Source organism: Chaetura pelagica, unplaced genomic scaffold, assembly GCF_000747805.2.
Source record: "Chaetura pelagica isolate M959 unplaced genomic scaffold, ChaPel_1.0 scaffold90, whole genome shotgun sequence".
NCBI lineage: Eukaryota > Metazoa > Chordata > Aves > Apodiformes > Apodidae > Chaetura > Chaetura pelagica.
In genome coordinates, this window is record NW_009953496.1 from 4,744,188 (window position 1) to 4,768,496 (window position 24,309).

A 24,309-nucleotide genomic window follows, 5' to 3' on the forward strand; every position below is an offset into this window, starting at 1 on the left:
TTTCCTAACACAAATGTTTGCAACACTTTTCACATGTGTGCCATTATAAATGATGCTTTTTATGAATGCTCAGGTTTCTTATCAAAATTTATCCTCTCCAGTGTTTCTGCCAATAACAAAGATTCAGAAAGCAGGCACAGAGAAAGCATAGAACACAATCAAAGTTATTAGTAGTTGATTTTATGCTTGTGGAGAGTTTTACTTGTGTACACTTACATATATTTTTATGCTTTTGTAAGCTTTTCTCTATTGTTTCTTCATCTACACATAGTACCCTGACAAGTCTTTAACTAGTTATTCAAATTATGTTAATGCATGCAAATATATATATGACTGTAAACGGTACTTTAGAAGTGCATGAAAGATAAGGTCTCTCCCCTAAGAAGATAAAGTCCAATCCAAACAGAAAAGAATTAATGTGTTACCAATTTAAAACAAAAGGAAACAATTAGGATGGTTAACACTGAACAGACCAGTACTGGAAGCTTTCTTGAAAGATCTTGATCATTGGCCAGACTTTGCAGAGGACAGCTCTTGTCAGAGAAGGAGCTATTCAAAGCCTGAGGAGCATGAAAGGATTGAAGCCGATTAAACTAATAGAGGGGGAATAAAGAAAACAGCAGCATAGAGGATTGTAAGAAACATACATCTTCATGGTATATGTAAGAGAAAATAGGAACACGCTTAGAGACAGAAAGAAAACTGGAAAATGTTCAAGGGCAGGATGTTGCAATATGAAGAACTCTGTTATTTATTTACATAGAATATTGCTTAAGACATGCCACAAAAATCTCCATATGTAACCAAAACTGAATGCTTTTCTGAGCTTCTCCAAGTTGCTATATACTAAGATTGTTTCTATTTCTTGCAATAGAGGGAATCAATTTTGGTGATTTTCACAGTTATCAAGACTCTGCTGGCAAAAGTAGTTTAATTTTTGAAGATCAGAAGGAATGCCAAGAGAAAAGACAGAAAGATACTTCATCAGGAGTGGCTATTTAAACACATTGCAGAGATGACCCTCAAGGAACATATGGTCTCCAAATCAAACTCACAAGAGCTGCAAATGCCAGAAGTAGGCATTGACCTTAAATCAGGTCATTTGTACACATGCCTTATGGTGTAGTTCTGAACTGTATAGAGGTTTATTTCTTCCCGTCGGCTAGTCCATTGAAGAGAAATCACTATTGGTTAGGAATGAATTAGCATTATGGAGCTAAGATGGCTGAGGAACTCAAGAACAGACAAGGTAGTCTTGTACCTAATGGAGAAATGTGTTTTCTCTCTGACTGAAACACTTAAATTACAGCTTGGTGAGTTACACCATGGTTTTCACATGGGTTAATAAGAATGGGATTCCTCTGAGCAGCAGAGAATTTTTCTGAGCTACTTATTTAGACCTCTTTCACATACGAGTTGAATAAAACAGGTGCTCCTAGAGAATCATTTTTCTCAGCCTAAAGCTGGCATCTGAAGCAGACCTGTTGCCACAGGTCAGTGCCATAAAATTGACAATTTTCTCTCTCTGTGTATAAGGAAAATATACCTATCTGCACTGCAGAAATATGAAGGCAGGTGAGGTGAATTCCATACTAAGCATTTCCTGAATGCTTATGTCAATTTGTTAATAATTGCTACTGCAATGTAGTCCGTCTTGGTACTCTTACCAGATTCTGATTAAATTTGGCATTCAGATCCATTTTTGGCATTTTTGCTGATAATATGTGCTTTTGTTCAGACACGTAAATAGAGGTGACTAAAAATAATTAACACTATTGCTAAATGTTTTAGTAGAAAAAAACTCACTCCTTTTATAAATAAATAAGGGAAAATTTTAAACCTAATTTATTTGGAAGTCATTTGCTCTCATTGATTTAGAAATTTAGATGCTTAAATTTCTTAAATTATAGCTTTAGAAACAGTAGAATTTTGATGAGTCTGTGTTGGAAGTGTGGTTTAGATCTTGCACTCTGTTTTGTATGAGGTTCCAAAAAGATAATGAGGATTAAAAAGAGATTCTGAATAACTGCCTCCTACGTGGAGACCATCCCTTGAGTATGGGATGAAATAGAGGTAAAAAAACGTGTTTACGTGGCAAATTACTATCATAATGATGCATAAAAGAACTGAATTAAGATTACAATAGCAATTCATCAATAACATCTTCAGCATTGCTTTTTCAAGGTTACTTTTTAAACAGTTCTTGGGATACACCGTTCTGCAGAGGTGCACCCATTTTATAGATCTAGGAAGGGGTCTCAGGTTGTGGCAGTATGCCAAGTGTCTGTCATACAGCTCGTGCAGAAACTGTACCTATAGTGATTGAATGGCATAATTCTTTTACTGGGTTGATAAAATAACACAAATTCACCTTCAACTTTAGTCACAATGGTTAGCAAAACCTTAATTCAGTTCTGTTCTTGTTCTGCTGAACTTAAACAATAATTTAACAAAAATAGAAATGTATTTGTATTCTAATTGCAGATAGTTTGCTAAAAGAACTATCAAGCCAAACATACTGTCTTTTAATCCAGCAACCCATATATCAATAGCACACACAAAGACTGATAAACAGTCTGTCATGTCTGAAAAATTCAGTGACGTAGGTGTGTGGACAGTGGGTAGATACTTATATTCTTCTACACTTCCTTATGAAATGAGCAGTGGAGAGGAAAAGATCAAGAGTTTACTAATTGGAAATATAAGAGCCAGATGAAGTAATCTGCCACGAAGTGTGAGGGACAGGAAAGTAATTAAATATGTCAATGAGTAAAAGTTGAAATCAATGACTACGATTCAAGTTGAGACAGTTGTTGAATAAAATATTGTCATAATAATGAAGACCAGCAGACATAAGCAATTCCTTATGTAGAGCATAAAATTATTATTTCCACTTCTTTAGAAATAACAGAGATGTACAACACAAAAACCATGTTAAATATTTTTGTGCATATGTTCCAGAGCATAGTAGATTATTTATTTTGCCTTCAGGACAGAAAATGTGTCTCCAGCAGAGCTGCAATTTCTCATGTTTATTTGTAGTCCCACAGGCCCAACTGTATTGCTTCATCAGCAAGTTCTGCTCCCTCTGTTCTCATCTCATCTCTGTTCACGAATTCATTCTTCAGGGAAAGAATTTCTTCACTTACTGTATGTCTTCTTTGTAGGTATTGTCATTAATGAATCCTACACAGGAAGATACAGATGTAGTATATATGCATGGTATTACTGTTATCTGTCTGTGCATTTCGTTTAGTGTTATTCATGGAAATTCTTACTCCTAGGAATAGTTGCAGTTAACAAAGATGACTTGGTGCTGTGATACTTACAGTCATTTGGAAACCATTTTTTTTTACTCTCATTCTTGGTGAGATACACTTTAGACCTTGAAGAATGATAAGGTGAAACATTAGTCTAGCTCTGTGACTTTCCTTGCAGTCCCTTACTCTTCCTTTTTTTGATACAAAGTTCAAATATGTAGTTAAGCAGTGAAATCACATAGTCTCACAACACGGACATTTATCATTGTAATTATATATGAAAAAAAGAATGAACTGCAAAACGTGTAATTGTCCTTTGCTTTCACAGGTAAAAAAGTGCTCTGAGGTGCTAAGCCTGGTTGTATTTTCTAACAGAGATTAAATATCAGCACTTCTCCAGTAACTGAATCAAAATAACAGAAAACTTTATAGGTGGTGAAATCAGAATAAGCAGAGAAAACAAAAAGTGCAGAAAACAGCTGAATATACCTCTGTTGTTCCTTAACATAGAACTGTCATGCTCTGCTCTCTGGATTTAGGTCAGAAGGGACTTCAGGAGGTATCTAGTCCAGACTCTTGCTCAAAGTCAGGTCAGTTATGAGGTCAGACTAGGTTGCTCAGGGCTCTTTCCAGTTGAGGCTAAAAAACCTCCAAAAATCAAGACTGCACAACATCTAGGGGCAACCTGGTCCTCTGCTAGACTGTCTTCATGGGAAGAAACTTTCTCTTTATAGATGGTCTGAACCTTTCTTTTATCATTTTATGCCTGTTGTCTCTTCACTTCCCGTCATGCACCACAGCAAAGAGCCTGGCTTAATCTTCTTGATAATCTATCTCCCTGTTGGCATAGGAAGACTGCTGTTGGGCTGCTCCTCACCTAGAATCTCTAGACCTTTCCTTTTTCCAGGCTGAACAAGCTCTGCTCCCTTAGCCACTGGCTCATGTTCCATTTTCTGCCCTTCAGGACCCTTCAGCCCTTCTCACAGAGATGCTCCCCTGCCAGTCCCACCTCTCTGGCTGGTTCTTCTCTTGTGCAGTTGGATGATTTGAGCCTTTGTCTCTGCAGGATCTCTATAAAGATCCTGTCAATCTTTTTAAGATTCTCTGGCACTGCACCGTCTGCTTCCCTTCTCCTGTTGGCGACACCAGTCCTCAGCCAAAGCACACCCGGTGCAGGCAAGGACATCTGTCCCAGCTCAGGGAGAGTTACCAAGCCCTTCCTGTAACCGCAGACCTCGAGAGCCACATCTGCCCTTCAGAACTCTGACTCAAGGCCTGTGCTGTACTACTAGTTGCTCCAACTGAAGGAACTGTGCCTTCTGGCACATGCCCATGTTTGTTGAGCCAGACCCATGCTGTTTTAAGCAGTCTTCCAGCTTCCTTCCATACACTCTTCTGCTTGAAGTACTTGTGTCTATTAGCTACTGCTTGCTGCATTGTGGGTGTGGTATTTCTACAGATCTCTTGCTAGCACCAACTCAGTGGATGTCTGGCAGTCCCTAGTTAGGAGTCAGTGGTAGACAAATTGTCTATGTGCCTTTTAAGCAGGAATAATTACGAGACTTTTTTTTAAAACTGAGTTTGATAGGAGCAAAAGTCTCCAGTACCCCCACTTTTACAGCAGCAGCTGTCACCCCAGAGTTCTTAAATGAATTCCAGGAATTTGTCCAAACATCCAAGCAATAAAAGAAGCCCAGAAATTGCTGTGCAAAGTCTCATGTCTGTTAGATGCTTCTATTGGCTGTACCCTGAGCAAAGAAGGTGATGTGTAAATAAATCAATATTGCTTATATAGGCCTATAATGCCTATATTTTGAGTAACAGTGAGTTTTCTGCTTTATACATTACTGGAGTATATATAATATAAGGCATCTAGATGGGTAAATAACCTTACCTGTCAAGAGGTTTATGTAAGCTAATTATCACAAAAGGGGTTTGCATCTTCTGCATTAGGGACTGCCTGAACATTCTGCCTTTCTTTATGCTGGTACAAAAGTAGTGCAGAAAGCAATATTGAGAAACTCCTCTCCCACACCGAACAATGAAGGTGGTCTCTCTTAAGCAGACCATTATTAATTGTTTTCAGAACTATTTCAGAAGATTGATTCATGCATAAAAATGCATTTACTCAAGGATTTTAAATTTCAGCAACTCTGCTGAAAAAAGCTTCATAATTTTCCTCTTGAAGAAAGATCTTTAATTACATTGGAGCAATAGAGTGGGATTTATGCATATATTCTAATTATGTACTAGCAAAACTGGAAAGCTCTTCGTTAAAATCATGTGGAGAAAAATCAGACACATGCCAGCACTTCATTACTGAGAACTTAAGAGGAATTGTGTGGTGGCTTATTATCAGCATTACATAAATAGAAGGGCACTCTACATATTGCATAAGTCAACAGTCTTTTAGATTCAAAAATAGGCTGATTTTGTGAAAACAGAAGAAGATACAAATTAACTTGGTTAATTAAACCAAAGCAATTAATTCTTCATAGTGATGTTAGCACCTTACTACCTATTTAGTAGAACAAGCATAATAATGAAAATATTATTTCAAAGTTAGATCTATATACACATCCATGCATAGATATATATGTAGAATATAAGATGAAAGGCCAAGGCTCATGCAGCCACAACCTAATTAGATCTAAGTGATCATCAAATAGTATAGTTAGCTTATATAATCATTCATAAGAATTGCATGCTTATAGCATGAGCAGAATATATGACATGCTTTCTGTTTAAACGTAAGCCTTTGTGGTGAAGGCTTTTCTCATGTTGTAAACAAGAGCAGCTGGTGCACAGGCTGTGTTACAACACACTGTAATCACAGGACAATAGACTTATTGTTACTTCTAAGATTGTGCATAAAGAAGTTATTCATATTTTAAACACAGAACTTCTTTCCAAATTGCATGAAAAATTCCCTTTGAGTCATGAACACATGACTTTTCAATTCTTATGGCCAGTACATAAGATGATTAAATGATTAGGACTCGTGAAGGGGTTGGGCATGTAGAACATCCAGATGCTGATTCCAAATTCATAGGAGGGAACTGAAAACCCCCTGAATCTGAGCAGGGTGGAGGGGATAGCAATAGAAGTTAGAGATGAGAAAGGAAATAACAGTGTGTCCTTAAAGTGAGTCTGTTGAAACTCACATTTGGCCAAGTCCTGCAGCTCTTTCTTTTTTATCAAGATCCTTCATGCTATATGTGTACCCATAAAAAAGGATATTGCTGTATATTCTAAATGAACCACCTCATTAAATGTTAAGGCAGTTGACATAGTGGTTTAATTATGAGGAAGATTTCTTGTGGCTGTGAGTGTAAAATACTTAACTCATTGTTTGTTAGGTAAAAAAGCATCCTAAATTATGCATAGCACACATATCACTGCATGATGAAACAACATAAATAGTTTCCTAATATTTGCCATACCTGATTTCTACTTCTATCAGTAAGTATTTTCAATGAGAGGTATTAGTAATTCTTTTTAGGGTCATTTCCAAGTAGGACACACATGAATGAGAGACTTCTACTATCATCAATTCTGGTCTTATGATGGACAAATTCTCATGTAATATATTTCTTAAACTGATCAAATTTGATTTTAAACTTTTAAGGTTTCTTGTCTAAATTACTCTTAGGAGAAAAATCACAGAATTATAGTCTAATCATGCAATTTGGAGGAAGGGACAGCAACCCAAGATGCAGCAGTGGTGCTTCACTGTCTCTTGGAGGACCACTGATGGGAAGAGAATATTTGCCTGCTTGAAAGCCCAGTTTCAGGCTGGTGACATTTGTCTTTAATAGGTATGTCACTGAAATTGCTCTGTTATTTCTATCTTACATTTATGCTTAGTTAACTTCTGCCAATGTATATCAGCAAGAATTATCTGTGTGCTTTTGCCGTAACACAAATGTTTTCTTAGACATAGTTGTACACCTTTTAAACTTATTTTCCTAAAAAGAAAACTGTGCATCTTAATCTTTCCCCATATATTCACCTAATAGTATTTTGTATAATTTAATTTTGAATTCATTTTTCTTGAATGTGGATAATCAGAATTGTACCCTGTACCTCACATGAGATCTCTCAAAGCTTGAACAATGCTGTCTATCTTGCCTTTTTTTTTTTTTTTTTTGTGTGTGGGAAATGTTTGATAAATGGCATGCACTTGTCTTTTTCCTGGTATCATCACATTTGTGAATCATAGATATATTGTGATTGACTAACAAGCACAAATCTCTCACCTTTTCAGTTGTGTTCTGCAACTGACCCTTTCCCTGCAGACAATTTTGTTAGTCCTATGTGCATAACACTGCACTTCATGCTCCTCAGGTTCCATCCTAGTTGTATTGCCCCTGTATTCAAGGTCATGCATTTCTTCCTGTGAGATACATAAAGCCTTCCTTTGTATATTTTTGTTATCATTATGATTTCAATTTTAAATTTTTCAATGTCCTTGGTTTATGGATCAATAACAATTTCAGTAGCTATATAGATATACAGGTACAAGATATGCATAATTTATATTATAATCCAGATTTTTTTTTATTTTTTTATTTTCTTTTGAAGACACTACTCACTTTTGAAACAGCTTTAGATCAAGCTTTGTGAAAAATCACAGCCAGAACCTTTTAGCTTCTTCCTTGTGTGGAAACAACAACAAAAAAAGAAAGTTCAAACATACAGTCTGCAAGAACTCCAACTGTAACTGCCATAGTTATACTAGAATTGAATTTGTGTGTGGTGTGTCTCCCACAAAGTGTTTGCTGATAGAGATAGGCAAGGTTAAACAAGAAGCACTAAATACTAAGAATGAAGGGAATGGAAGAAGGAATAAAAAAGAAAATAAGATAAAATAAGATGAAAATAAAACAAAAGAAATCATAATAATGACAAGTAATTAAGGATTGATGAGCCCCAGTTGCTCCACAAAACTTTAAAATGTTATCACAATCGCTTTTCCCAACAAGACATTGTCAGTTGCAACCAAGAGGAAAAAAGGGTTGAAAAGCAATATTGGGCACCACACAACATTCCATGTAAACCAGAGGAATAGGAAAAAAATACTTATTGACATGGTCAGGACATATGATGGTTCTGTCTGGCAGATACTCCCAGTTTCTCAGATTTTTAATAAGAAGAGACTTCTCACTATTAATTTGTAGTAAACAGGTTTCCTTGGCATATACATAAAATCCATAATTAAAGGCTGTTAAATTGTTGTTGATTTAAGGTAATACATGTCCAGCATAGTTTAAGTATCCCTGTTATCTGTACCACGGATTTTCACAACAAGCTATTGAATGGAGTAAGTAATGAATGTTGAAAATACAATGTGAATAACCCAACTTTATTTTCCTAGACAGAGACCAGGAAAATATTTACTTTTACTTAAAACTGTTGAGTTGCTATAGGTTGTACAAGGTCTATTTGCTCCAGAGTAAAATTCAGCCTTTTGTGGTGGATTTTTAAAGCAAATATTTTTCCCTCTCTAACAATTTCTATGTGTCCTGCTCTCACTATTTGTCTCTCAGCATGTCCGGTTCACCCATAATGCTCATTATGAACAGACCTGGCTAAAAGTCTTTTTCTGAAGAGGGCTAGAGGTTAGAAAGAAGATGTGTCCAGAGATATTTCTAACTTGACATAAAGTTGTGTGCATTGCACCTTGACACAAAGGTAAAAGTCACTGTATATTTACACTGAGGTAAAGTTCAGTTGCTCATGTTCTTAAATCTAGCGATACAGTTGCAAGCAAAAGCATTAGAAAACTTATTTTAAAGGAAAACTGAGTGTTACCTTTACAGTACTGTTTCTTAAGCAAGGTAGTGTTGGATCATGGTAACCAAATCCTGGAATTATTTCTTCCATTCACCACATGGAAACAATATGGAAGTTAGTGACAAATTAATATTCTTATATATCACTGGTTTGTGATTGTTCGTTCTTCTTGCATTGAGATTTTCTTATTACTTCTCAAAATAAGATGGTTTTATGTTTCCTGAAGAAGTGAGTATGAGCTGTCTCTACACAGGCCAGCAAGGGGCTACATCTCTGTCCAGAGAAGAAACAGCTCAATGCTGATTCTTGCATAAAATACCAGGCCACAAACATGGTCTGGGCTAGCAGACACCTATTGTCCTGCATAGAAAGATGAGCTCATTGTTTAAACACACAGGATGCTTCTGATTTTTTTCACAGTCCTCAGTGGAGCTGTCTTCTGCCTAGGAAACCTGTTTTCCTTCAACTCTTCCTTTTCTCTGTCAAGCAGATGAGGAGGAGAACATCTTTCCCCTCACTCCAGTAATCCAGTTTATTTCTTGGCACACTGTGCAAGACTGTTAGGCCATCTCGGAAAGGACCCAAAATAAAATGTAGAGGAGCAAGGAACTGAGATCTTTCTGTGCGTTCAGCCACTAGAGCTAATTCACTACCAAAGTCAGGCTGTCAGCTGACAACATTGCTGCTCTGCTGGTACCCATTAAGGACAAATGCCACCAGCCTGAAGCTGGGCTTTCAAGCAGGTAATTTTTGTCATTCCACTGGTGGACCTCCAAAGGACAGTGGGGCATCACTGCTGCATCTTGGGCTGCTGTCCTTTCTTCCAAATTGCATGATTAGGCTGACATGCTCTTGTTCTTCTCAGGAGGCAAGTTTTAGTAGAGGAAGGGATTCTAACACTAGCAGCTGGTCTGTACTCGTGGAATGAAGTGTTATGAAATTAAACAGATTACTTGGAAAAAGGAAGGGGACATAACCCCTTTCTTAATGCACTGATGCCTCAAAGCCCCCTTCTCCATCTGTCCCTTCTCCTGGTAGTCCCTGCAACAGAAGGCAAGTCTTCCATGGCTTTCTGCTGAGTGATGGAAACCTCTGCACATTCTAGCAGTTTTTAGTCTAGAAGGAGAGAATTCAAAGGTGATAAAAGAATTAAAGGTGGAATAATATGTTGTGACTCTAGGCTCCAGGTTCAGAATGGTAGCAGAAGAGCAAGGGAAGATTGGGAAATGTGTGGGAAGCATCCTGCAGACAGATTTTGGCACTTACTGCATGTGTGGGCAGCCACCCACTATGCCTTATGTTAGGCACTGAATAGAATGACGTTTTTGATTCAACTCTCACAGGACCTGGGCTTCTCTAAAAAAACTGGGCATGCACAACAGCAGGATGCTACATGCTGATGTGAGAGGGACTTTGGACCTGGCACTGTGAAACTTATTTTACAAGTGAGAGTAAAGTAAAAAGTTATTATGTAGGATTCAACAAGTGTTCTTTCCTTAGTCTAGCTAGCCCAGTAAAGCAGCTGCCTGTTTTAAGGAGAAAAAAGACACAGTGTCTTCAGGAAGAGGATATCTCTCCTAAGGATATATATGGTATATATTGGCATGAAATGCAATAAGACCAAGAGCAGGGTCTTGCACTTTGCCACAATAACTCCATACAATGCTACAGACTCGGGGAAGAGTGGCTGGAGAGCAGCCTGGCAGAGAGGGACCTGTGAGTACTGTTTGACAACCAGTTGAACATGACCCAGCAGCATGCCCAGGTGGCCTGGAAGGCCAATGTTATCCTGGCTTGTATCAGGAATAGTGTGGCCAGCAGCAGCACTGGTGAGGCCTCACCTTGAGTACGGTGTGTAGGTCTTAGGCCCTCATTTCAAGAAGGATATTGAGGTGCTGGAGCAGGTCCAGAGGAGAGCAACAGGCTGGTGAAGGGACTACAGGGAAAGTCGTATAGGGATAGGCTGAAGGTGCTGGGGTTGTTTAGCCTGGAGAGGAGGAGACTCAGGAGGGACCTTATCACTCCCTTCAACTACCTGAAGGGAGGTTGTAGTCAGGTAGGGGCTGGGCTTTTTTTCCAGGCAATGATCAACAAGTGGGCATGGCCTCAAGCTACTCCAGAGGAGGTTTAAGTTGGATATTAGGAAGTACTTCCTCACGGAGAGGGTGATTAGACATTGGAACGAACTTCCCAGAGAAGTGCTGGAGGCACCATTCCTGGATGTGTTCAAGGAAAGGCTGGATGTGGCACTTAGTGCCATGGTCAAGCCAATGTGTTGGTGTTAGGTCATAGGCTGGACTTGATGATCTCAAAGGTCTTTTCCAGCTTTGGTGATTCTGTGATTCTGTGATATGGAAAAGATGGAAAGAGGACTCTAGAGTAAGTTAGGGCAAATTGAATCAGTGTAAGTGCAGATGATGTTATAGATAATATTTTCTTTATGGAATCAGATCCGCAAGGATATTAATACAGCATAAGATGGGCAAAGGTCTGAGAAATGTTCATTCTTGCTGGAACTATGCCAGTAAGAAAAATTCTTAATTTTCTTTCTGGTGGCTGTAAAGGGCACCCATGATCAAATCACATCACATGCAGCCTTGGTGAACCTTAACACTTTAAACATTCAGCAATGGCAAATAAGTATCAATGCCAAGCATGAAGATAAGAACTGTCATACAATGAGTATCAACACAGCAGAGTGTCTGTTTGGCATTATCAGAAATCTCGTGCATCATAAACATGGCTGGTGTGTCTAACACAGACGGGATGTGACTGAGAGACCCTAAAGGATAGTGAGCAGTCTTCTTTTCTTTCAGTTACTTATACTAGTAATGGATTCTTTATCATGGATGTTAAAAGGAATGCGTATCTACATAAAGCCGAGAACAGCTGGGCATGTTTCCCCATTGGAACATGATAACGTCATCTTAGGTTTCAAATGGGGGACCAGAAATAACCAGACCTAGTGTTAAGTCCTGGAAGAGGGACTTGGGTATATTGGAACTAGTAGCTCACTGTTGATCACCCCAGAATTTGGAAGATGAGATGGTGCTATCACTCAACATTAATGCTTGAGTTCTCTCAACCAGGACTGTGAAGTCACATCAGGTATGATATTCAGAGATGCCCAGAAATTTAAAGTACGGATGTGAATGAAACTCTCAGTCCCCAAAAATATTCTTGTTCGGACAGCCATTGGAACAGATCCAGGAGAACACTGTATGTGTAGACATGGATCTCTGCTGCAGTTGTTCGAGTGCCACAATCTAGTTATAAAATATAGCAGCTTCCGGATTAGAGCTGTCGGGGAGCACCAATAGTAGGCTGTGTCCCAATGGAAGGTGAGCTAGGAGCTTTCTGTGACAAGAAACAGAGGTGAAATGCATCCAAAAAAATGAAGGTTTTGCTTGAAAATACAGCTGAGGCTAAAAGGAGACTAACATCTGAGAGAGATGAGAGAAGATGAAGCAGGTTTTGCCCAGATCAGGACTGTAACTCATCTCCTAAATAAACTACTATAGCTGAAATGATATAATGAAACGTATATAATTCCATGCTTAACATGCTAACTAGAATTAAGAACACTTACAAGTTCAGAACTGCTAGGCTGGAACAAAAATGATCATTTATTAATCATAGTAATTTGTCTTCATGAGCAATGAATCTTGAAAACCACAGTGGTTTGTCAAAATAATTAAATTCCATTTGCTTTTCAGATATAAATGCCTACACATCTTTCCAAAGTAATCCTTGCTTGCTACTCAGAGGCCTAAACTTTCATAGGTGTACTTCCTGAAACTTTTTTTTTAAATTTATGTAACAAGGCAAAAAAAGGATTTTGTTTTACTCATAATGAGTATAGCTTTCTACACTGTTCACACTCATCCTAGTAAGACAACTTTTCCAGAATCAGGATCACAGGGATCAGAATAAGACAAAGCTGAATTTCCTGTATCTTTGACACGGCTAATTGAACTCCAACTTTCTTTCCTCTGTTTTATCAACAATTCAGGCTACTGGACCCCATGATGATAAAATGAAAAAGGCCTGATGATTTCAGGTGACACAGCATTATCAGTCTGATTTTGTAATTCCATTATATCTGTGGGTAGATATCTACATATACTTTTGATAGATTTCTTATTTCCTTTATTGATAGTAACAGTGGCAGTTAATAAAAAAGGCTTTTTTGCTATCCTTTGCAAAACCTCTGTGATTTCTGCCATCACACTTCAGTACAGATCAAGAGCCTTTATTCAATACTGTAACTGCCCTACAGATAAAGATCTTAAAAAATCTCAATGTCAAATCACACTAAAGAAAACCCTGAAACTAGCTAATTCTACTGGCACATTGTAAGACTACAACTCCCCCCCAGAAAAAGGGAGCATCTTCTCTCAGTCCTTGTCAAGGGTCTGAGTGCATCCTGCCTCATGCTGTTCTAGCCAGTAGGCTGCCCGTGCTCCAGGCTAGTTCTGACACTCTGCAGGCATCTAACCTTGGGCCAGACAGTGGTGATGGTGCTGTGTGAGCTGGAAGAAGCTCTCCTGGTGACTGCACGAGGGAGAAAGAATTAAGTTGAATGTCTTCCCAGTAAATATCTGAACCTACTCAATTTTTTTTAAGCACTGGTAAGAACAAACTTTTTCAACAGGAACATTGGCCTGCTTGAAGAATGCTTTTTCTTGCTCCTTCAAATCCAATCCCAGTCCCCAAATCCTAATTGTTATACATTTTGATTGAGAAAAGACTCAGCTTGGTATTGACAATTATAAGTATGCAGCATTCACAATGATATTAAAAATGTATAAGAATCCAGTATTATTTTTTTTACCATGTGTTATTTACTGTTTTAAAAATTCTTTTTGATCAAGCAGCTAGATCAAGTTTTCCTCTGCAGCCAATATGCCTATAAATTAACATTTTGTTGTAAAATAAAGCTGACAGTCACAAGAAATCACTTTTCTCCAGAATGTGGACCTTCAAAGACAAAAAAGGTATCTTTTGAGACTTCCAATAATATCTAGGCTTCCTGAACAGCTCCTGCTGAGGGTTAAAACTAGCATAGACTGCACTAGTTCAGTGCAGAACTGGCTACTGTTAGTATTTGGCAAATGCATGCAACATATTCTGTAATAAATTACTATGGTGGCTTATACATATATTTAAAAATCCTTCAAAGATCTTAGTTGTTAAAAATCTGCTTTGCCAAAATTCAAAAGATTTTTTCTTTTTTTCCCATCTCTTGCTTATCTTACTTCTCTGAATTTACTAGTTCTACAAGGTAAACATTTTCTCTCATTAGAGCTATATTTTGTATTGCCTTCAGTCATCATGCTGGAAAACACTTGCTATGCCAAGTATTGTAAAGGGATTTGTATCTATACTGTTTACGATTCCAGTCCTTTGGGCAAAGGATCCATATCCATTCCAGCAGGATGTAATGGCAGGAGAGCTCTGTGATTCGACTGCCTCAGTGTCCCCTGCACCTCAACAATAGAGGCCTTCCATGTATGGAAGGGCGTCATGACCTTCTCCTAATTCCTACTCCTAATCTCTATTTGTATCCCTAATTTGGGGATACAGGGCTTCCTGGGACATTGTTGTAAAACTGCAGTGGGCTGAGCCTACTCAGGTCACTTTCCTACTGAGTTTGAATCCTTAGGCACAATATCCTGTTAGTGCTAGGGAGCAGCATCAAAGGGGTTGGTCCTCAAGGAGAGGCAAACCTGAAGCTGAGGACAAAATACCAGGGAAGGGAGGGCAGCAACTCTACTGATGAGAATCAAATACTTGAACAAGGAAAGCTGATCAGGTCTGGTTGTAGCCATGGCTGGACAGGGGTCCAGTGATTAACAAACAAGCCTGTAGTGCCATAAAAGGTCTGCGACTGGGCCAGACAACCAAGTCTGTGTGTCAGGATCAGAATCAGGGAGCTATGAACAACCATACCTGCAGCATTACTCAGGCATAGAAGCAAGATGAGCATAAATCCTGCTCTGAGAAGAAACAGGCAAGGACTCCCCAAAGAAGCTTCTCATAGCTCTCCTCAAGGACTTCATCATCTCGGAGCTGGCCCGTAGTACAGACAGCCAGAATCTCAGGATGGGGGAGGATGCATGTTGGTAGTTCCCAGCTGTCCTGGTAATTAGATAATTTAGTCAATTTTGGAGTGTGAACCCATTTTATGTTAACCTGGAGATGAGGAAGCTGAATGGACTTGACAGAGTTGATGCATGGTGTATGTATGTACCCTGCAGAATAAGACATCCTTAATATTAATTCAGTATCCTCTACCATAACAGTAAGGAACCAGTAATCTCTTCTTGGAGATTTTAAATAGAATTTAATTTATATTGTAACATATTAAATTATATTTTGTTTATTTATATTTAACAGTCTGAACTGGGAGCCTTTAAGTGATGTCAGAAACAGCAGATTAATGTTGACAAGTCCCTAGTGATTTATTTTTTTTTTTAGTTTATAGTAGAAGAAAATCAGAGTATGGAGCTAGGAGACAGTTGCGTGTACTAATTTATCAGCTTCCTGAAGTGCAGAATTACAGGTAATTTTAAAACAGCTTTAAGATTTTTTTCCAGTTCCACTCAGGTCAACTTTAACACTGTTACTAAAACTTTTAATGGATAGTGTTTATGAGAGATATATAACAATAATTTACATACATGCATGTAACTTTCATTAAAAAGTAGTAGTTAATGTACAGCAAGTGGGTGTGTGTTTATATATATGTATCTGTATATCAGCAGAAAATTAAAACCATATATAGCAACTGTTAAAAAGCATATTTATATGTACACATTTAATATTGTTATTTTAGTATTATAATGCTATTAAAGCATAATGCATGGTTTTAATATTAATTTCATGTGAATTTTAAGATTTTATGAGTCTAATATTTCAAACACAGCAAATAGTGTGTGACAAATACCTCATTAGCCATTTGTAAAAACAAGTCTCTTCTAAATGCAGTAATTAGATAAGATGTAAAACACAGGTTTGAAAACCAGCTATGAAGGGAATGGTTTGCAATACGCTAGTGATCATTTGCCAAGGAAAAGTATATTTTCTACCTCTTTAAGTTAATGAGTGTCTCCCTATTTTATTTCACAATTTATAGATTAAAGAATCATATTCTTTGAATAACCGCAAATATTCCATACAAACATTATAGAGATCACAGAGAGAAATGTTTGTTGGATGACATGTTTGGAGGTCTGTTAGTCCAGCCTCCTGCCTGATGTAGCCAACATTTGTCAGGTCAGCCATAGTTCTGTTTGGTTTTTGTTAGTCCTTAGAGTTTCTCCAACTGACTCTGAGCTGGAGCTCTACAAGCTGCTCTGTCAGACACTTCAACTCACCTAGTGTCATCAGCAAACTTGTTTTGATGAATGAATTAAGCATTATGTGTCCCAGTTACAATCTCTCTGTTATTTTGCTACTGGATGACATTTGGATGCCAAGCCATTGATTATGTTGACTACAACATTTTGAGCCTGGTGGTCCAGCCAGTTCTCAGCTTATCTAACAGTCAATTTGTTGAGCTCAAATGTCTTCAGGTTCCCAAAGAGGACCCTGTAAGAGGTGATGTCAAAAGTCTTACCAAAGAAAAATATATTACATCTAACAAATGTCAACACATGACAGCAAAGGGAAGTAAAAAGTACCTCCATTTGCTCAGTGTATATAATAGGATTTTATTTTGTTGCTCTGACAGGTGTCAAGCCATTCCTTACTATTTATAAACAAAAGAGATAGTGCCTAAAATTGAAAGAAATGCATGAGCAAATGAACTCTTTGCAAGACATTTGTACAAGGCAAAGAAATAAAATAATACTATCTCAACATCTTTGGGATAATAATCTGAAAAGACAAGGAAAAAAACCATTTGATATAAAATACATGGAACTCTCTTGTCTAGATTAAGCTCAAAACACTTTTTTTTTTTTCATTCTCTCATGAAGAGGTACATTTTTGGAGCAGGTTCTAGAAGTCTACAACACTAGACTAAGGGAGAGAAACAAAATGAAAAGCCTATTCTTCTGAACATGCAGTCACCAGCCTCATATAAAACAAACCTAGGAATGTATCTTGTTTATCTTAGTCAAGCTGTCAAGCTAAAGCTTGATGAGATGATTTGTTAGACATTCAGTTTCTTGCCTATAAAGATAGAACAAGATCAACTCCTTCATTAATACTATTCCTTTCCTGTTTCTTTGTATGTTCTATTGGTTCTGCACAGAAGTGGCATTATTTTGGATGTCTAGAACAGGTAAGATACACTTTTGTACTGTGTGCAGAGTTCTGCAGGATAATAATTGGCAATTTGACAAAAATGTGACCTTCACTACTTTAAAAATAATTTCCAGGTTTTCCTTATTAACAAGGTTTCCCTTCCCACAGTTCAGCCAGCTCAGTAAGATAAAGTAACATATCACTTTGGCCATGTAACTGATCTCACTGTTTCTAACACATCATACTCATTTCAATTGTCTCCATTAATGTCTCCAGGTGACAGAAGACATTTCTCTAAATACTTTGCTAGACCCACACCCATTTTGAACTTTTAAGTCAGTGGAGGAGTCTGGACTGTGTTTTGGATAGTCTGCATGGCCATCCTTCTTAGGGCCATGATACTTCCTAGTAAATGAATTCTGGCTTATATAAAATGTAGAAATATTCATAATATATTTTTATTTCAGAAATGAAGTCATTGAGAGTCTCAGAGTGGAAAAATAAGCTTTGTTTAGAGATGTATCAGGGAGTGAAGAAAACATAATAAAATTTAATCAGAGGAGCTAAAAATTTAGATTTTATCAGATAAAGTGATATGGCCATCAAATCTACAGGACATCTTCAGGAACTCCTCAAAGCTTAACTGACAATGACCTAATGTCTCCAATGTACTTTAAAGTACATCTCACTCACTGTCTTTGTGAAGTGATGTTACATTTTTATTTTTTCTCTAATTTAGCTAGTCTTACTGGAAAACAATTTCAAAAGCAAACCAAAGACTTTATCAAACAATTTCTTCAAGATAAAAACTTTCCATTTAAAAAAAAAAAAAAAAAAAAAAAAAAAAGGGAAATCTAATGCCTGCATTTTTGAGGATATAAATTGGTAATAATCTACTGAACTGATCCTTGCTCTCAAATTACTGCATCAACCTGCTTTTGCTAGTCTTTGGTTGGCAAACTCAAGGCAAAGAGGAATATCACCTAAGCAACCCTGTAATGCTAAAAAGCTTATAGCTGAAACGTGTAGATAGAAACAGATGGAGCAGTATCTGGAAATTTTATTTGTCAGATATCGTCCATCTGTTTCTCTCCCTGTCTGCATGTTTTGCAGCAATAACCATTTTTAGGAAGGCAAATCAATATCATTCTGCAGAATTGGTTTAATCTTCTGTTTTATTATTATTATTTAATTTTTATTTTTTACAATTCATTAAAGGCTGGCAGGGAAGCATAAAACCCACACTGATGATTCAGCCAAACAAGCCTCATCTCCATTCCATGAAAGGCAAAGTTATACTTCAGGGCAAAATTAGTAGATATTAACTCTTCTTATTAATCAGTTCTAACAATTTTGGCAGTTTCTCACATGCAACAGACCTCCTAAATAAATGAATGATGGAGACTATTTTTAAATGTATTCTAAACCTGAAAGGATTATGTGTCATTCCAGAGTATGTTCTAGGGTTGTTTTTTTTTGCAAAGAGCAACTATTAAAATCAGTAAGTCTTCTTTTGGCAGCTATCTGAATCTCTGAAAATAGAGATGCTTCACAAAATGCTTCACAACAGGTATATTATTAATGGAGTGTATATAAAGGCTTTGCTTGTAAAAATTAATTATGGGCTGAGCAATTCTATTTGCTTTTTACTTCATTTTCTTAACTAAACAGAAGCTAGCATAATATCTCTGCCAATGCTCTCCAATTGTTTGTTTCTCACAGGACCAAAATTAGAACAAAAGCCACTTAAAATAGCAGCATAATCAGAAAGGACAATGGCTTAAAAAGAAGTTATTAGGAATCAAGACAAAAAATGAGTGACTCTTACACATGACACAAAGAATCCAATATGAGGCAAGACCACAACTCCTGTCTGATCCTTATGCACAAGTACCAATAGCGAGGTGTTAATAGATGAGCATTTAGCTTTGTAAGAGTTCCTAAAAAACAATGGCGGTGGGTGAGCTGGCTGCATGAGATTCATGCTGACTGCTAATTCATGACAGGGGTGGTAAGCAAGGCAAAATGGAGGGTTTGAAACAAAATGTGTTTAATTCTGAAATGGGTGCCATTTGTAGTTAATCAAAGGGTTAACAACTCTGCTTTTGAGCCTAGCCTCTTCAGGATGCAGTGACTGCTATTGATGTCTCCTTCTCTTCACAACCTTTCCTGTCAAATTATCATATTTTCTGTTTCATCATTACCTAGGCGAGGTCTATCCTATTGTCTCCCTGTTCTTTTGCTTGTTTTTCCTTTCCTTCCCCAATTAGTTTTACAGGACCGCCTCCTGACTTGCAGTTATCCACATCTGCTAGCACATCAGCCTTAAAACTGACAAGCCTCAGTGCTCCTGGCAACAGACAGTCTCATAAGAATGGCTTTCTCTCAGTATTGGATTCTTCCTCTTCTTCATGTCTCCTTTGTCTATGATCTTGAGTTCTGTTCCTTACTTTGATATTGATTCCTAGTCATATATCTCATTTCTTTTTCTCTTGTTTTTCTTAATCTTGTCTTTTGTCAGCCCCTTCCTTAATACCTGCTTTGGATGAACACAACCCTGGCAGAAGGACATCTCTGGTTCAATCTGACTTGGGTCCAAATCACAGACCGTGTCTCACTTTACCCCTAAAATGGGTTAATTCTTTGATTGTTGTGATTCACACCAACTCATCCTAAGTGCTGCATCTGATTCTTCTTTCTATCCCTTAAACCTCTTTTTCCATGTTTATTTGCTTTATCCTTTGATTACAGTCCTCTTAAGAACATAGATCAGGGTTGCACAGGTCATCAAATCCATTCCTCCTACCTTCCACAGGCAAGTTTGTAATGGAACTACTTTTATAAGTCTGCCAAGCTCTATTTTTACATTTTCTCCTTCTGCTCTTGTAACAGAAGGCTGTTTCCACACCTAATGATTCGGAAACATCATCCAGTTTTCCAGCTTATACTGATTTGTATCTTGCTTATCCTCATTTCCTTTTGTGGCAATTCCATCCATTAACATCCCTGTTATACTTAGGACTGTCTCACATCTTATTTTCCCAGGTTAAACAAATCAAACCCTTCTAATCTATACATCTCAGATAAACTTTCCATTCTCCAAAGTCCTCTGCTCTGTTTAAGTCTGCATTAATTCTTCTAGAACATGGGTGATCATAATTCCTTATGATAATGCTACAGTAAATCAGTATTAATTGCCATGTCTTCACTGGAAAAATGTTATCTGATCCCAGGCCTTAGTTATCCTAGGCACCACTTTCTTATTTCATATCTGCATCACTCTGGTCACTCAAAAATGCCTTGTGACTCAATGACTTCTACCCAGGAGTTTTGCATTATATTATCTATTGTTAATTCTCGTAAGAAACTGTTACTGTTAGTCCTTATCTGAACGACCCTGGATCTTGTAGTATTTAGTGGCTTCTAATTTTCTATACTTCAGTCATAATGAAAAAAATAACATAAATTCACAATGTGTGTATATATGTATTTAAATATACATAAATGTATACACTTATAACATACACATTACTCTTCCCCAACCTTATTTTATCAGCAAATATAATTTAAAAAACCCTCTCATTTTTATGTAAAGGTTATGAAAATATTAAGTGACATTGGTTCCCAGACAAGTCCTTACCTGATTCTGCTCATATTGTTCTTTCACCCCAGCAGTTCTCACCTCAGCACACACTATCATTATTGTCCCCTTAGCTGGTGCTATAGTTAAAAAGTTTCCTATCTCTGTTTTGCCCAGCGCGACACGTCCCTGAGTGCACCTACAGGCTCTGCAGCCTCTTCCCCTTGCTCCTTTGGATTTGGCTGCCTGTGCTGAAGGCCACCTCTGACCTCGGATGGCCACATAACCTTGTGTCAGGCAGTTGCAACATACTTGATATTCGAGGAAGGGCTAGGGGAAACCTTGTTGGTGCCTCCCTGCATTTAAGAAGTAGGTGCTGCAGTTAAATTCAAGCGCTTGCCCTCAGTCTCTGCCTGCACTTGGCACATCAGTGCCTCACTTTGCACCTCACTGATCCTGACCCTGATTTACAGACTTAACTTCCTGGCTTGACCTCAGATCCATCTCTTCACTATGAACCTGTATGGAGATCTGGACTCTTGGCTGATCCTGGTAGCATCAAGCTGTTGGTGAGGACGCTGCCCTGACTACGTCAGCATTGTCTTCATCTTCCAACTTGTCTCCCCTTTCAGAGGAGCACCTTTTTGCTTCTTCTTCCCACAGCTAGGCATTTTATAGCAAGACATTATTTCCTGTGGTTCAGATGTAGAAAATGGTGTTGATTTAATAAGCCAGTATGTTATCTTGTTTCTCTGTGTCCCCAGACTATTAAGGTTTATAGGTCTGGTGTACTGTTACAGAGATGACAGTGTTGGCTCTGACTGCTGATTAGGTACCTGTATATGGCAACAGTGCAGCTGAACTGAATCTAGGCTGAGTTCCTACCATGCCATCTCACATTAAAGACTGTACATGCTCAGCAGCAGGAAAAGCTAATTCAAATAAAAGGTCAGGTAAAAAACATATGTTGTTTTTAATAGGGGTTGGGTTTAATACTGGTGTAATATTGATATTTGGGGGAGTAGGGACCCCTACAACCAATCTGCTGTTGATCCTAATAATTCATGAGTCATGGTGATATTTGCAGATACCTAAAAAGAGGAAACATGCTGGGACAGGCACTAAAAAAGTGCTACCTTTTGTTCAGCCCTGGTACACAATGAATCCATACGTGAGCCTGCCACCTAAGATCTGATGAGACCTTCTCCACATGAAGAGGATCCCACCTTCAGATCTCACTTTCAGTTTCTACAGTCTGCTTCTAGAGTATTACCTGCAACTCATTTGCAGCACTTGCAGCTCTCAGAGCCCTGGAAAGAGCTTCTCCACCTGGGGAAGTATGTAATGCATGCTAGTATGGCTTTTCTGCAGCAGCTGCAGTTATGCTTGGCCTAACTCAAGCAATACATGTGTTCTACAATAAATTTAGATGTAGCCCAATACCTGTAAAACTGGCACTGAATTATCCAAGTTACAGGTATATACTGAAGGTGAAGTGGTTTTACTTTATGTTTTATTTTTAACAATTCACTAGCTTATTCCTCTTTTATATATGCACAATTCCTTGTGGTCAAAATTTTTCCATGGAGGCAATTACGTAAAAAGAAGTATCTGGAAGAAATGAGCAACTAATGGATTTTATGGACTAAATAGTGGCAGTGAAAGGAAAAAAAAAGGGTCGTGTGATAAACACTATCTCCCTATCAGTGACCATAACCCCCTCAGCTCTGCCCTGCTGAGGCCTCACCTGGAGTACTGTCTGCAGTTCTGGGCTCCCCAGTTCAAGAAGGACAAGGAACTACTGGAGAGAGTCCAGCACAGGGCCCTTAAGATGATTAAAGGGCTGGAGCATCTACCACATGAGGAAAGGCTGAGAGAGTTTGGACTGTTTAGCTTGGAGAAACGGAGGCTGTGGGGGATCTCACTGATGCTTAGAAACATCTACAGGGTGGGTGTCAGGAGGATGGGGCCAGACTCTTCTTAGTGGTGTCCAGTGACAGAACAAGGGGCAATGGTCAGAAACTGGTACACAGGAGGTTCAACTTGAATGTGAGAAAATAATTCTTTACTCTGAGGGTAACAGAGCACTGGAACAAGCTGCCCAGGGAGGCTGTAGAGTCTCCACCCCTGCAGACATTCAAAACCCACCTGGATGTGTTCCCCCGTAATCTCCTCTAGGGGATCCTGCTCTACCTGGGGGTTGGACTAGATGATCTCCAGAGGTCTCTTCCAGCCCCAACCATTCTGTGATTCTGTGATATTTCCACCACAAAGCAAACAGATGTAAATATGAAAACCTTGAACTTGGGTTTCCCAGTAAGAAGTGCAGAAGGCCACAACATCATCTCTTGGCAAAAGGACTGCAGTGTTTTCCATTGAGTTATGAGTGACAAATGGCCGAGCTGTGTAAGAGCAATATTGTTGCCACCCTGTGCTGAGGGAAGAGTCTCTAAAAGGCTATGGAAGCATTGGGAGTGTGGTAACAGGAATCCCAGCAGCAGAGCCCAGGCCACTCCGGGTGAAACCTCCAATGTGAGCAGTTGCTGTGAAGATAAATTGTGTGTCTGCTCAGGGGGGGATGACAGGGAGAGGAACAAGCAGGCTGTGTTGCTGGATGTAACAGACCATTATACACAAAATGCCACATTCCCTGAATTTGGGTTTGGAGTAACAAGAGAAATCTACCAACAGAAGAGCCAGTGGTTTGAGAGCTGAAACAGACAATGTAGCAAACTCAGGCTTGTGCATACTCATCTCTAGCCTTGCTCAGCGTTGACTTCAGTGAGTAAAGATGTGTTTGTGCACATACACACTGAAGTACTGATGTCAGAAAAGACGTGCAATTGCTTAAACTCCACGTGAAATACAAAGAAGGTTCAGTTTGAAGCGCTGTGTTACGAGAGCTGTGGTGATGCAAGGGTGGCCAGACAAGTTAGGAATGGGCTGCCAGAGCAATTTTATTGTTGGGCCTCTGTGCAGATACACTCCAAGTTCAGCCCAGCTTTCCTTCTATCCACCTATTAGGTACTTTTTGAACAAGCTTATCAGCCTCGCTCTTTGCTTCCATTATCAAAATCGGTTTTTATTGACATTTTTAAAGTAACTTTTTCTTCGGGAAAGCTAAACAACAGGTTTTCATCAGCGTTTTATTTTAACGCAACGTTAATTTTTCCTTTGTGCAGCAACATGGACTTTTTTCCCGCCCTGCGTGGCTGGCGCTGACGTGCTGCTCCCAGACGCGGCAGGAAAAACGCGTTTGGCTGAATTGCGATTCCGGTTTTCTGACTCCCTTCCCAGAAAGCTCCAGCCTTTTCCCCCTCCCCCCCCGCTCCCCAGGACGGGTATTTCCGTCTCCCTCGGGCAGGGTGACCAATGTTCCGGTTCCGAGGTGCCGGTGACTCCCCGGGGGGGCTCCGGGCG